General features: G+C 42.3%; 1 pseudogene; it reads left to right on the top strand.

Moving 5' to 3' along the window:
• On the top strand, positions 8,846 to 10,662 carry LOC102182529 (annotated as a pseudogene).

Raw genomic sequence — 13,780 nt, 5'->3', positions numbered from 1 at the left:
ACTCCATTTACAGTAGTTATAAAATACTGTCTATATCCCATTATACAATATATCCTTTTAGCTTATTTATACATGACAGCTTGTAGTTCTTAAAATCCTACCCCTATATTTCCCATCCCCCCTTAATTACACCTCAATTTTTAAAAAGTCTTTAAAAATTATTTCTAGAAAAAGAAGACAAGAATATACAATGGAGAAACGTCAGTCTCTTCAGCAACTAGGGTTGGTAAAGCGGGACAGTCACATGTAAATCAATGAAGTTAGAACACTCCCTCACAAACACAAACTCAAAATGGCTTAAAGACTTAAATATAAGACATGACACCATAAAATTCCTAGAAGAGAACATATGCAAAATATTCTCTGACATTTCTTAGATCAGTCTTCCAAGGCAATAGAAATAAAAGCAAAAGTAAACAAATGGACCTAATCAAATATATAAGCTTTTGCACAGAAAACTGTAAACAAAATGAAAAGACAACCTATGGAATGGGAGAAAATATTTGCAAATAATGTGACTGACAAGGGCTTAATTTCCAGAATACATAAACAGCTCCTACAGCTCAATATCAAAAAAACAAACAATTCAATTAATAAATGGGCTGCTGCTGCTGCTAAGTCACTTCAGTCATGTCTGACTCTGTGCAACCCCATAGACGTCAGCCCACCAGGCTCCCCTGTCCCCTGGATTTTTGGAGTGGGTTGCCATTTCCTTCTCCAATGCATGAAAGTGAAAAGTGAAGGTGAAGTCGCTCAGTTGTGTCCTACTCTTTGCAACCCCATGGACTGCAGCCTACTAGACTCTTCCATCCATGGGATTTTTCAGGCAAGAGTACTGGAGTGGGCTGTCATCACCTTCTCCAAATAAATGGGCAGAAGACCTAAACATATTTCTCCACAGAAGATATACAGATGTGCTGGGAGCCAGCACGGGAGATCCCACCCATGACAAGGCCATGCGGAGAGACCTGACGGGCAAGGTGAGTCAGGTCTCAAGGGGTCCTCTGCCTGAGCATCTACCCCGAAACCAAAATCTGTCTGTTTACTGTCTGCTATACTATACTCTTCTGACATTACAGGGAGCTATCCCCGACCACCTTTCTCTGGAAAAAGTTAACTTAGAGCTCCAACTGGTCTCCTGCATATGAAAGGAATGTTTCAGCTCAAATTCCTCTGTGGCTCTCTAACTTGCCTGACAGTTGGAGACTTTTACAACTTGTGATTGTTTACAGCCCCCCAACCTTGAGAGGCATGAAGCTTAAAACATCTTAAAGATATAGAGCCTTTTAGAGCTAAGAATTAGTTTGATGAAAGGTTACATTGTTGAGTTAATGTTTGCTGCCAGGCCTCCATATCCTTTATCTTTTAGGCACCTGAGAGGATATTAATCAATGCAAACAGGATGCAGAAATAGGAATATAGTAGTTTTGATGTTAGCAACACTAGACTTTTGAATTAATGAATTTTCTCTTTGTTATAAATCACCGTACTCCTCTTTCCTTGCTATAAATTGTTGTGTCCTTGCTATGTAAGAATGTAACTTTATTTAGTGCTTTCTGAGAGTGGCACCAGACTTTTGGAAGAACAACACTATTAAGGCAAATAAGTTCTCTGGTTGATGGACCCTTATCAGAAAAAGGCCATAAAATGTTAATTGGCCCTCTGGCCAGAAGATGATGTAAATCACCTAAGACTTGTGTATACAGCTAGGTATGCAGAGAGAAAGCCTGGTCTCGATAAGAGTCAGGACTGCTGATGCTGCATAACTTTGTATTATCCATTGATCTCTATGTACAACCAAAAGTATAAAAGGCTTTCCCGAACAATAAAGGATGTACCAGTTTCTCAGACCAGCTTCTCAAACTGGTTTCTTGGAAATCTGGCTCCCCCCGTCTCTCCTTCTCCCTCTCCCTCCCTCTCCTTTTCAGGCTGAATTCCCATCTGGAGCGTGGAGGCTCACCAAGTCTACTTACTTGCCCTGGCTTCTAAGACCCATGAGAGAGGAAGCCCAAGGTGGGGCACCCTCTGCTATTCAAATGGGCGCCAGTGGCCTAACGTAGATGGTGCAAATCTCTTGTCTTGAGGTTTTATTAGTTCTCCACGTAAACCAAGTTATTCAGCCTCTTTTCTCCACTGATTTTTCCTACTATACTATTCTTTCCTAATCTCTCTTTATATTTCTAATTAAATAGTCCTTTCCCAGACTCTGACTCTGTCCCCGTTTCGAATTCCCTGGATCCACCGGGGCTGGACCCCGGCACAGATAGCCAATAGGCACCTGAAAAGATGCTCAGCATTGCTAAGTGTTAGAGAAATGCAAATCAAAACTACAGTGAGGTAACACCTCACACCAGTTAGAATGGCCATCATCAAAAAATCTACAAACAATAAATGCTGGAGAGGATGTGGAGAAAAGTGAACCCTCTTACAATTTCGGTGGGAACATAAACATAATGGAAAACAGTGTGGAGGCTCCTCAAAATCTGTAGTTACCATATGATCCAGCAATCCCATTCCTGGGCATACATATCCAAACAACACTGTAATTTGAAAAGATACGTGTACCCCTATGTTTATAGCTGTGCTATTTACAATAGTGAAGACATGGAAGCAACCTAAGTGTCCATTAATAGATGAACAGATAAAGATGTGGTATTACTCCTTCTAAAATTGAATAGAATAATGCTATTATCAGCAACACGGATGGGCCTAAAAATTATCATATGAAGTAGAGTAAATCAGACAGAGAAAGACAAATACTATATGATGCCACTTATACGTGGAATCTTAAAAAAATGATACAAGATGAACTTATTTACAAAACAGAAACGAACTCACAGACATAGAAAATAAACTGATAGATACGAAAAAGGGAAGGGAGAAAATTAGAAGTTTGTGATTAACAGATACACGTAACTATATATAAAATAAAAAACAAGGAGCTACTGTATAGCACAGGAACTATATTCAATATTTTGCAATAACCTATAATGGGAAAATCTGAAAAAAGATATATAAATATACACACACATACACCTGAATCACTTTGCTGTATACCTGAAATTAACACAACATTGTAAATCAACTATATTTCAATTTTTTAAAGTCTTAAGAGAATCCAGTGTATCAGTAAGACAAGAAAAACTAAAGAGTGTAACACTGGCAATAAGAACAGCAATTCAATGGAATTGAGAGTCCAGAAATAAACCCATTAATCTGTCATCAACTGACTTTCAACAATGGTGCCAAGACCACACAATGAAGAAAAACTAGTCTCAACTAAAGGTGCCAGAACAGTGAAATATGCACATATAACAGAATTAAGCTGAACTCTTACCTCACACCATATACAAAAATTAACTCAAAATGAATCAAGGACATACATATAACAACAAAAACTATAAAACTCTTAGATGAGAGAAAGGCTAAATCTTTATAATGTTGGGTCAGACAATAGTTTCTTGGTTCTGGCACCAAAAAACACAAGCAATGAAAGAAAAAATACACATATTGGACTACATCAAAATGAAAAACTTTTGTGCATCAAAGGGTACCATCAAGAGAGTAAAAAGACAACCCACATAATGAGTTTTTGCAAGTATTTGCAAATTATATGTCTGATAAGGCACTCATCTCACATGCTAGCAAAGTAACGCTCAAAATTCTCCAAGTGAGGCTTCAACAGTACATGAACCAAGAAATTCCAGATGTTCAAGCTGAATTTAGAAAAGTCAGAGGAACCAGAGATCAAATTGCCAACACCAGTTGGATCATAGAAAAAGCAAGAGAATTCAGAAAAACATCTACTGCTATGCTAAAGACTGACTGTGTGGATCACAACAAACTGTGGAAAATTCTTAAAGAGATGGCAATACCAGATCACCTTACCTGTTTCCTGATAAACCTGTGTGCAGGTCAAGAAGCAACAGTTAGAACCAGACATGGAACAGACTGGTTCCAAATTATGAAAGGAGTACGGTAAGTCTCTATATTGTCACCCTGCCTATTTAGCTTATATGCAGAGTACATCATACAAAATGCTGGGCTGGATGAAGCACAAGCTCGAATCAAGATTGCTGGGAGAAATATCAATAACCTCAGATATGCAGATGACACCACCCTTATGGCAGAAAGTGAAGAGGAACTAAACAGCCTCTTGATGAAAGTGAAAGAGGAGAGTAAAAAAGCTCGCTTAAAACTCAACAATCAAAACATGAAGATCATGGCATTGGGTCCGATCACTTCATGGGAAATAGATGTGAAAACAATGGAAACAGAGACAGACTTTATTTTCTTGGGCTCTAAATTCACAGCAGATGGTGACTGCAACCATGAAATTCAAAGACACTTGTTCCTTGAAAGAAAAGCTATGACCAACCTAGACAGCATATTAAAAAGCAGAGACATTACTTTGCCAACAAAGATCTGTCTAGTCATAGCTATGGTTTTTCTAGTAGTCATGTGAGAGTTGGACCATAAAGAAAGCTGAGCACCGAAGAATTTATGCTTTTGAACTGTGGTGTTGGAGGAGACTTGAGAGTCCCTTGGACTACAAGGAGACCCAACTAGTCCATCCTAAAGGAAATCAGTCCTGAGTGTTCATTGGAAGGACTGATGTTGAAACTGAGACTCCAATATTCTGGCCACCTGATGCGAAGAATTGACTCTTTGGAAAAGACCCTGATGCTGGGAAAGATAGAAGGCGGGAGGAGAAGGGGACAACAGAGGATGAAATGGTTGGATGGCATCACTGACTCGATAGACAAGAGTTTGAGCAAGCTCCAGGAGTTGGTGATGGACAGGGAAGCCTGGCGTGCTACAGTCCATGAGATTGCAAAGAGTCAGACATGACTGAGCAACTGACCTGAACTGAACTGAAGGGTCTAGTATCGAGAATATACAAAACCACTTAGAACTCAAATAAACAACCCAATTGACAAGTCAATTAAAAATGGGCAATGAGGGCTTCCCTGGTGGCTCAGTGGTAAAGAATCTGCCTGCCAATGCAGGAGACACAAGTTGAATCCCTGATCCAGAAAAAGCCTACATGCTGCAAAGCAACTAAGCCTGTGTGCCACTACTATTGAGCCTGTGCTCCAGAGCCTGGGAATCATGACTACTGAACCCACGTACTACAGCTACTGAAGCTCCCACACCCTAGAGCTTGTGCCCCACAAGAAGCCATCTCAAGAGCAGCCTGAGCACCACTTCTAAAGAGTAGTCCCTATTTGCTGCAACTAAAAAAAAAGCCTGTGCAGCCAAAAATAAATAAAATTAATTTTTTTTAAAATGGGCAATGAACCTGAATAGATATTTCTCCAAGGAACAAATATAAATGACCAAGAAACACATGAAAAGATGTTCAATGTCCTTAATTATTAGGGAAATGCAAATCAAAACCACAATGACATCCCATTTCACATGTACTAGGATGACTATTCTAATCCCACCTCCCCAAGGAAAAAGGACTATTTGTCTCTTTTATTCACTGTTTTTATTTCCTGAACTAGAACAGTCTCTGACACAAAGCAAGTATGTAATAAATATTCATTAAATTAATAACAAGCTCTAGGAAATTACATTTCAGGGGAACATCCAGAACTAGGACGATATCATAGTATCCATTTTTCTCCATTGTTGGATTTGGTTATGGTTGTAAAGAGCCAACACTGCAGCTTAAAGCTTTTTGAACATGACAATTTTCTCTCTTTTTTTTTTTTTGGTGTCAAACTACACTAATTCTTTTAAAAAATGAAAAATAACAAGTATGAGTGAGCATGTGGGAAAACTAGAACTTTCATATGATGTTGGTGGGAATATAAAATGCAACAACTCCTGTGAATGACAGTTTGACAGTTCCTCAATAAGTTAAATGCAGAATTACAGTATGATCATGCTGCTTCATTCATGGGAATATAATAAATGAAAACAGATGTTAAAACAAAACTTGTGGGAGTTCCCTGTTAGGCTACTGGTTAGGATTTAGCACTTTCACTGCCATGGTCCAGGTTCAATCCCTGGTTGGGGAATTGAGATCCTATAAGCCACGCGGTACAGTCAAAAAACAAAAATTGAGTAGTAATGTCCTGAAAAGAATATATTAAACACACCCACAATTGGACATGAATATTAACAGCAGCACTATTCACAATAAGCAAAAGGTGGAAACCACCAAAATGTCCATCAACTGCCGAGTGGATTAACAAAATGTGATATATCCACACAATGGAATGACATTTGGCCATAAAAAAAGAACAAAGTACTGATATATAGTACAATATGGATAAACTAAATGAAAGAAGTCAGATAACAAAGGACACATTGCATGACTCCATTTATATGAAATATCAATAATAGGCAAATCTACAGAAACAGAAAGCAAATTCGTGGTTACTAGGGACTAGAGGGAGCATGAATCAGGAAGTGAGTGCTTAACTGAAAACAGGGTCTCATTGTGAAGTGATGAAAATATTCTAGAACTAGATGGTGGTGATGGTTATACCATATTGTGAATATATTATGCCACTGAAGTATATATATATATATATATATATATACTTTAAAATGGTTTATATGGTGAATTTTATATTTTTCAATAAAAAATAAGTTTTATTTCTATATATAATTAATGAACATTGATAAAATGAAAAATTTAAAACAATTCCACTTATAGTGGCATCCAAAAAATTAAATTCACAATGATAAACTTAACAAATATGTACAAAATCTATACATTGAAAACAATAAAGCACTGCTGAGAGAAATAGAAGCAGTAAATTTCTCTTGCTCAGAGGGAAAGTAAAAAATGAAGTAATTTTAGATGATCATTTTGCTTTGAAAACTATCTTCAAAGGAAGGTGAAGGTGAAGTCACTCAGTCTGTCCGACTCTTTGCGACCCCATGGACTGTAACCTACTAGGCTTCTCCGTCCATGGGATTCTCCAGGCAAGAATACTGGAGTGGATTGCCATTTCAAGAAGTAATTTTAAAAGAAACATATATTAAGGTCTGCATTTTGGCATAAAAGATGTCTTACAGTTTTAATTGAGAGAGCTTGAAATGAATTACTTTTTCTAGTTAAGAATAATCAAATTTTATACATATAGGAGTCAGTAAAAAAATTTTTTTCCATTAGGTTATGTATGACATATTAGTAAGGGGTAAACAAAACTGTATCATGAGGAAAAATACCTTTGGTTACCTTTCTATCACTCTAACCCTGTCAACCCAGTAAAGATGTAATGGCAGCAGTGTTACTAAGCAATCCTGCTTAAAGTAAAACTGACCCTTTGTTGGCATCTGGACTGGAAGGCTCCTGGTGAGAAGCCACAGCTTTGGGCTTCCCTAAATGCAGTATAATCATTCCATTCTCTGGAAAACCTTGGTAGTTAAGGCCTTGCTCATGGGCTAAGAAACATGAAATTACCAAGCCATGATAACTTGCAACCACTGGCATGAGCTTTTTTTCTTCTTCTTCTTTACACCTGGGCTGTCATTTAGGGAAGCAGAGAAAGCCTCAGGAATGCTGTGAGGATCCTTACCACAATTCTGATGCTGTTCTCACTACATGCAGTGTTTACTGTCATAGCTGAGAGCTTTCAAGTTTAAATGTCAGTCTGAACCCCAGATCAACAACAGTCATAAAGCCACTGCATGACCTAATGAATTTAATTTAGAAAGCAGATATCGAAAGTTCAAGAAACCACATAAGGCAAATTCACCTCTTAAAAAGTTAGAAGAATATGCAACATTATAAGAGGAGAAAACTCAGAAAAATAGGACTTTAATGGGGACTTACTATTTTAAACTGTTCTACTAAAAACGAGACCAAATTAATGACTATTGATGTTATGCAAATTATTTAAAAGCATATAGATCATCAATTACTTAAGTCTAAGAGGAAAGCATCATTACACTTGCAGGCCTTACTGTCACATTTAAGCATCCGCCTAGGTGGCGGGGGGGGGCAGTTTGGGGGGTCCACGGTCCACATCTGAAATGGGAACAAAGCAACCCTGAGTGGCAGGAGGGGGATTTGGGAGCCAGGAGCCCTGACTTGGGAGTTCGCACATCAGGCACTCTCGTCGGGGCGGGAGGGGGCTGAGGCACGGTTCTCGTCCACTTGGGCCGCTGCCCCACACTCCTGCCGCTGTCACCGGAGCCGGCCAGGCGACTCGAGGAGGCTCCGGACAGGTCGCCCCGTCTGCTCAGGATAAACTCACGCCCCCTCTCACGCCCAGCCCCAGGGCACGACACTCGCCCGTCTGACCGCCGCCAGGTGGACCCCGGCCGGGCCGCGGCTCCGGGCGCTTCCGCGGCAACCCCTCGGCTCGGCCGGGCCGGTTCGGGGCTCCCGCGGTGGCCACAGAGCCCGAGGGCTGGCCCCCTCGCTCGGCCGCCGGGACCCCGGCGAGGCGGCCTCTCCACAGCCAACGGCCACAGGCAACGGCCGCTGCCCGCGCGCACCCGCCCCGCTGGCCCGCGTGCCCGGCTCCCGGCGTCCACCTGTTGGTCGCACTCGGGGCATGATTCGGTGGCCATCTTCACTTTCTTGGCTCAAGTTGCAGACAAGCTTTTCTCTGAAGAGGCTCGGGCTCCGCCCCTGGTACCTCAGCCGCCCAGCCTCAGCCTGCCAGGTCCAGGATAGCCGGACCCAGGCTCTGACCGGTGAGAGCGGGCGCGTCCGCAAGCTCGCTCAGAGCCTGCGGGCCGAGGGGGCGAGGCGCGACGTGCGCCGGCTCTGAGGGTCTGCGGAACAGCTCCCATTCACGGGGATCGGCTTCTCACAAGATTACTTGGCCTGGATCTTCTGGAGGAACAATAGGTACGCCCCTTCTAGGCCGGCATGGGGGCGTGGCTTGGCTGCGACTCCGCAGTGAAAGGCGTCGGCCTCGACCAACAAATGGGTCGTGGTATTGAGCACGCCCCCTCTCTGAGAGGAAGAAGAGAGAGTGAAAAGCAGGTGGAGAGTGAGGTGCTTGGCACAGATCCTGGTGTTTGATAAACTTCTGTCTCACAAGTCTAATCATTGAGAAATTGGAGTAGAGATGTCATTAAAGCCCTGGGCCCAGGATTGGGGATTAAAAATTCATTCGTTTAATGAATAATTGCCTAAGGCCCACTATCGGGCAAATTTGAATAATATGCAATTTGTCTGCCCTCAAACACCTTCTAGCTATTTAGATCTGTTACTACTTAAGAGCCCACAATGAAAGACCAGTTTGTTTTAAATTCATCATGCATTTTTAAGAAAAAAAAAATTACTCATAAAATGAAGTGAAAAAATATATACAAAATACAAGTTCATTTTTTAAATGTGGGATTCGACAGCCATAAAATTACACTTAAAAATTATATTTCAACAATCGGAGCAAATATAACTAAGAAAATAAGAAAGTAAATTTCATTCTGACAAAATTTGCACATGAGCGTTTATTACAATGAGTATTACTCCAGTACTCTTGCCTGGAAAATCCCATAGGCAGAGGAGCCTGGTAGGCTGCAGTCCATGGGGTCGCTAAGAGTCGGACACGACTGAGCGACTTCACTTTGACTTTTCACTTTCGTGCACTGGAGAAGGAAATGGCAACCCACTCCAGTGTTCTTGCCTGGAGAATCCCAGGGATGCGGGAGCCTGGTGGGCTGCCGTCTATGGGGTCGCAGAGAGTCGGACACGACTGAAGCGACTTAGCAGCAGCAGCAGCACAATGGGTATTGCACTGATATCCGTTCTACGATTTTAAGGAAAGCAAAGGCATTAGTGAAATTTCTATTCTACATGTTAATGCCTGTAAGCACACTTTGAATGAAGACAATGTATATAAATATTTTAAGTTTTCAATGTGACAAGTAAGGTTGTTTCTTGTTTAGTCATTTACCTAAATGAGTTTGGATTGATAAAAGCACCACTTGTAGAGAAAAATTTACGTAGAAACCGTCTCTAGGTTCTCGTGGCAGGAAAATTATCTTAAACCATTAAACTATGTTAATGGTGATGGAAGAATAGATTTTAAAGCAATTTTAGTAAATTCATGATTCATTCTTACCCTTTATCCAAGATGAAGTGATGATGTAGTTTCATACATCATATTCGGAGGAGGAGGGGCCCCCTCAGAAAGGAGCACGAGGCTTTAGAGCGGATGAAGGGAGAGAGATTTGGACCCCAAATTTTCTCCCTGTTCTTTGGCTTCTGTGTGGTCCCAGACGGTATGCCTCATCCAGCTTCAAGGCTGCTGACGGGCTGCTGGAAATGACATAGGAGCCTCAAAAAAAGCCTGACCCCAGCCAGCCCCTGCTGTTCAGGAAGGCGTTCACCGATCACATGCTGATGGTGGGACGGAACAGGGAGAAGGGCTGGAGTCAGCCCCAAATCCAGCCCTTGCAAAACCTCACTCTGCTCTCCGCCCGCTCAGCTCTCCACTACTCCCTGCAGCTCTTCGAAGACCTGAAGGCATTCAAAGGCGGAGGACCAGGGCGTAGGCCTCTTCCGACCTTGGCTCAACATGGAACTCATGCTGTGTTCAGCTCTGCGCCTCCGCCTGCAGTTTTGACAAAGCTGGGTTGTTGGAGTGCATCCGCCGGCTGGTGAAAGACAAGGACTGGGTTCCTGAGGGCGTGGGAGCCCTCGCTACGTGTCTGCAATCTTCCCTGGATATGCCTTGAGCCCTATCTCCCTCCTGGAGGATCCATCCTTCATCTGAGCCTGGGTAGGTGGGGTGGGCGACTGCAAGCTGAGGGAAAATTAAGCGCCCGCCGTGTTCGTGCAGCAAGAGGCACAAAAGAAGGGCTGCGAACAGGTCCTCTGGCTATGGGTCTGACCTCCAATTCACCGAGGTGGGCACTAAGAACATAGTCTTCTGGACCCACGACAATAGGGCGCTGGAATTGGTGACCCCTTCACTGGACCGTGTCATCCTGCTTTGACTAGTCCAACAGAGTCTGCTGGACCTGGCTCAGACCTGGGATGAATTCCGGGTGGTGGAGTGTAAGATCACCATGAATGTGTTCTTGCGGGCGCTGGAGGACTGTCAGCTTCGAGGAGTCTATGGTTCAGGAACTACTTGTCAGGTCTGCCATGTGCATTGAATCCTGCACAGGGGTAACAGCAACAAAATGGTGGAATAGGAGTTTTCTACCATCCTCCCTTCAAAGAACAGTAGTTTTGACAACATGCACAAGTGAGGATATCTTTGTGGAAGTCCAGGAGTCCAGTGAAGAAGTTCTAGCACATCCTTGGAGCAAAAAGCAAATCCAAGACTGGACACACTAAAGAGAACCAAAAAAGCAGTTTTACATTATTTGTGCCAGTCTTTCCTCAGTGTAGCACATCTCAGAGGCAAAAGAGACCTCCTAGGGCTGGAATTTCTTTCACAGCAGCAAGTGAGAGCAGGTGAATGAGTGACCAGTTTCTCCCCAAGCTGTGCAGGACACTCCCAAGGAGGCCCACTTCTTTCTGACCCTATCCGGAATATGAGGGCAGTTACACAGCTAAGAGTGGGGAGAGGCTGGGAACACAGTAGGCAGTGCTTGAAATGCACCAAAGAGATGTGAATTCTTCTGTTTCGTAGGCTCTGTTAGAGGATCACCCACAAACCTCTGAAGAGGCCTTACCAGCAGATCCCCCCAACTGGCCCAAAGAGATTTATTGCCAACACTCTCCACACCTCACCCACACAGTCTTCTGTCTTGCAACCAGCATCCTGTGTGTGCCCCTGAGGTGGCAAGTACAAGCATTGGCAGAAAGCTTGTGTGTATATGCATAAAGCTGGCCCAACTCTGCAAGACTGTGAGAAAGCAAACAAACTTCAACATTCCCCGATAGCTCAGTTGGTAAAAAATCCACCTGCAATGCAGGAGATCCTGGTTCGATTCCTGGGTTGGGAAGATCCCCTGGAGAAGGGAAAGGCTACACACTCCAGTATTCTGGCCTAAAGAATTCCATGGACTGTATAGTCCATGGGGTCACGAACAGTCATGAGCAACTGAGCGACTTTCACTTTCTTAGGAAAAGTAAAATTGATTCTGTCAGTTCAAGGCCTAGACTGAATCATGAAGAAATTAAAAGTTTGAACAAACCAGTAACAAGCACGAAGGTTGAATTAGTAATTTTAAAAACTTCCCAAATAGAAAAGCTTAAGATGAGATGGTTTCATTAGTGAATTCTACCAAACATTTAAAGAATTAATTCCAGTCATTCTCAAATTCTTGCAAAAAATTGAAGGCAAAGGAATACTTCTAAACTTATTTTAGAAGGCCAACATTACCCTGACATCAAAAAAAGAAAGGAGAAGTAGAAAATAACAGTACAATATCTCTGAAAAACATAGATGTAAAAATCCTCAGTGAAATATTAGGACTATGAATTCAATAGCATAGTAAAAGGATTATATGGTGATGATCAAGTGGAATTTAACCCTGAGAGTCAACATATATAAATCAATAATGCTGATACACCACTTTAACAGATTCAAGGAGGAAAATCATATGATCATCTCAGATGTAGAAAAGGCATTTGCCAAAATTCATCATCCTTTCATGATAAACTCTCAACAGATTAGGTATAATAATAATAAAGGCCTAATTAGGCCTTTTAAGGTATATTATTAGGTAAATAATAATAAAGGTATAATAATAATAAAAGCTAATAATAATTAGCTATGATAAGCCCATAGCTAATAACTTTGTTGCTGTTATTGTTCAACCACTCAGTTCTGTCTGACTCTTTGTGACCCCAGAGACTGCAGCACGGCAGGCTTCCCTGTCCTTCACTAGCTCCCAGAGTTTACTCAAGCTCATGTCCATTGAGTCAATGATGCCATCCAACCATCACATCCTCTGTCATCCCCTTCTCCTGACTTTGATCAGGAGACCCAAGCACCAGGGTCTTTTCCAATGAGTCAGCTTTTCGCATCAGATAGCCAAAGTATTGGAGTTTCAGCTATAGCATCAGCCTTTCCAATGAATATTCAGGGTTGATTTCCTTTAAGGATTGCTGGTTTGATCTCTTTGTTGTCCAAGGGACTCTCAAGAGTCTTCTCCAGCACCACAGCTTGAAAGCATCTATTTTTCTGTGCTCAGCTGTCTTCATGGTCCAACTCTCTCATTCATACATGACTACTGGAAAAACTATAGCTTAACTATATGGACTTTCGTCGTTCCTCTTTCCCCTGGGTCCTGGTGCACACAAAGTTTTGTTTGTGTCCTCCAAAAGTCTCTGTTTTCCCCAATCCTGTTTAAAGTTCTGTAACCAAATCCCACTGACCTTCAAAATGGGATTCCCAGTCCCTTTGCCCTAGTTTGGGAAGTCTAATGTGGGGCCTAGAACCTTCACAACCATGCAAGAACTTCTTTGCTATAATTGTTCTCCAGTTTGTGGGTCACTCACTCATTGGCTCTATGGTAGGGCTAATGGTGACCTCTTCCAAGAGGACTTATGCCACCACTCCACTCATCCCAAGACTACTGCTGCCAGTGCCCATCCCTGCAGCAGGCCACTGATGACCCATGCCTCTGTGGCAAACCCTCACACATTCAGAGGCAGGTCTGGTTCAGTCTCTTGTGGGGGTCACTGATCCTTTTCCCTGGGTACTGGTGAGCACAAGTTTTTTATCTGTCCCCTCTGAGAGTCTCTGGCAGGTATGGGGTTTGATTTTAATGTAATTGCAGCCCTCCTACCATCTTATTGTGGCTTCTCCTTTGTCCCTAGACATAGGGTATCTTTTTTTGGTGGGTTGCAACATAATCCTGCCCACGGTTCACCAGCTAGTTGCGATTTTGTTGT

The sequence above is a fragment of the Capra hircus genome, chromosome 18 (genome assembly GCF_001704415.2).
Source record: "Capra hircus breed San Clemente chromosome 18, ASM170441v1, whole genome shotgun sequence".
Taxonomy (NCBI): domain Eukaryota; kingdom Metazoa; phylum Chordata; class Mammalia; order Artiodactyla; family Bovidae; genus Capra; species Capra hircus.
Note: the sequence above shows the minus strand (reverse complement) of the source record. Positions and strands in the feature narration are given on the sequence as shown.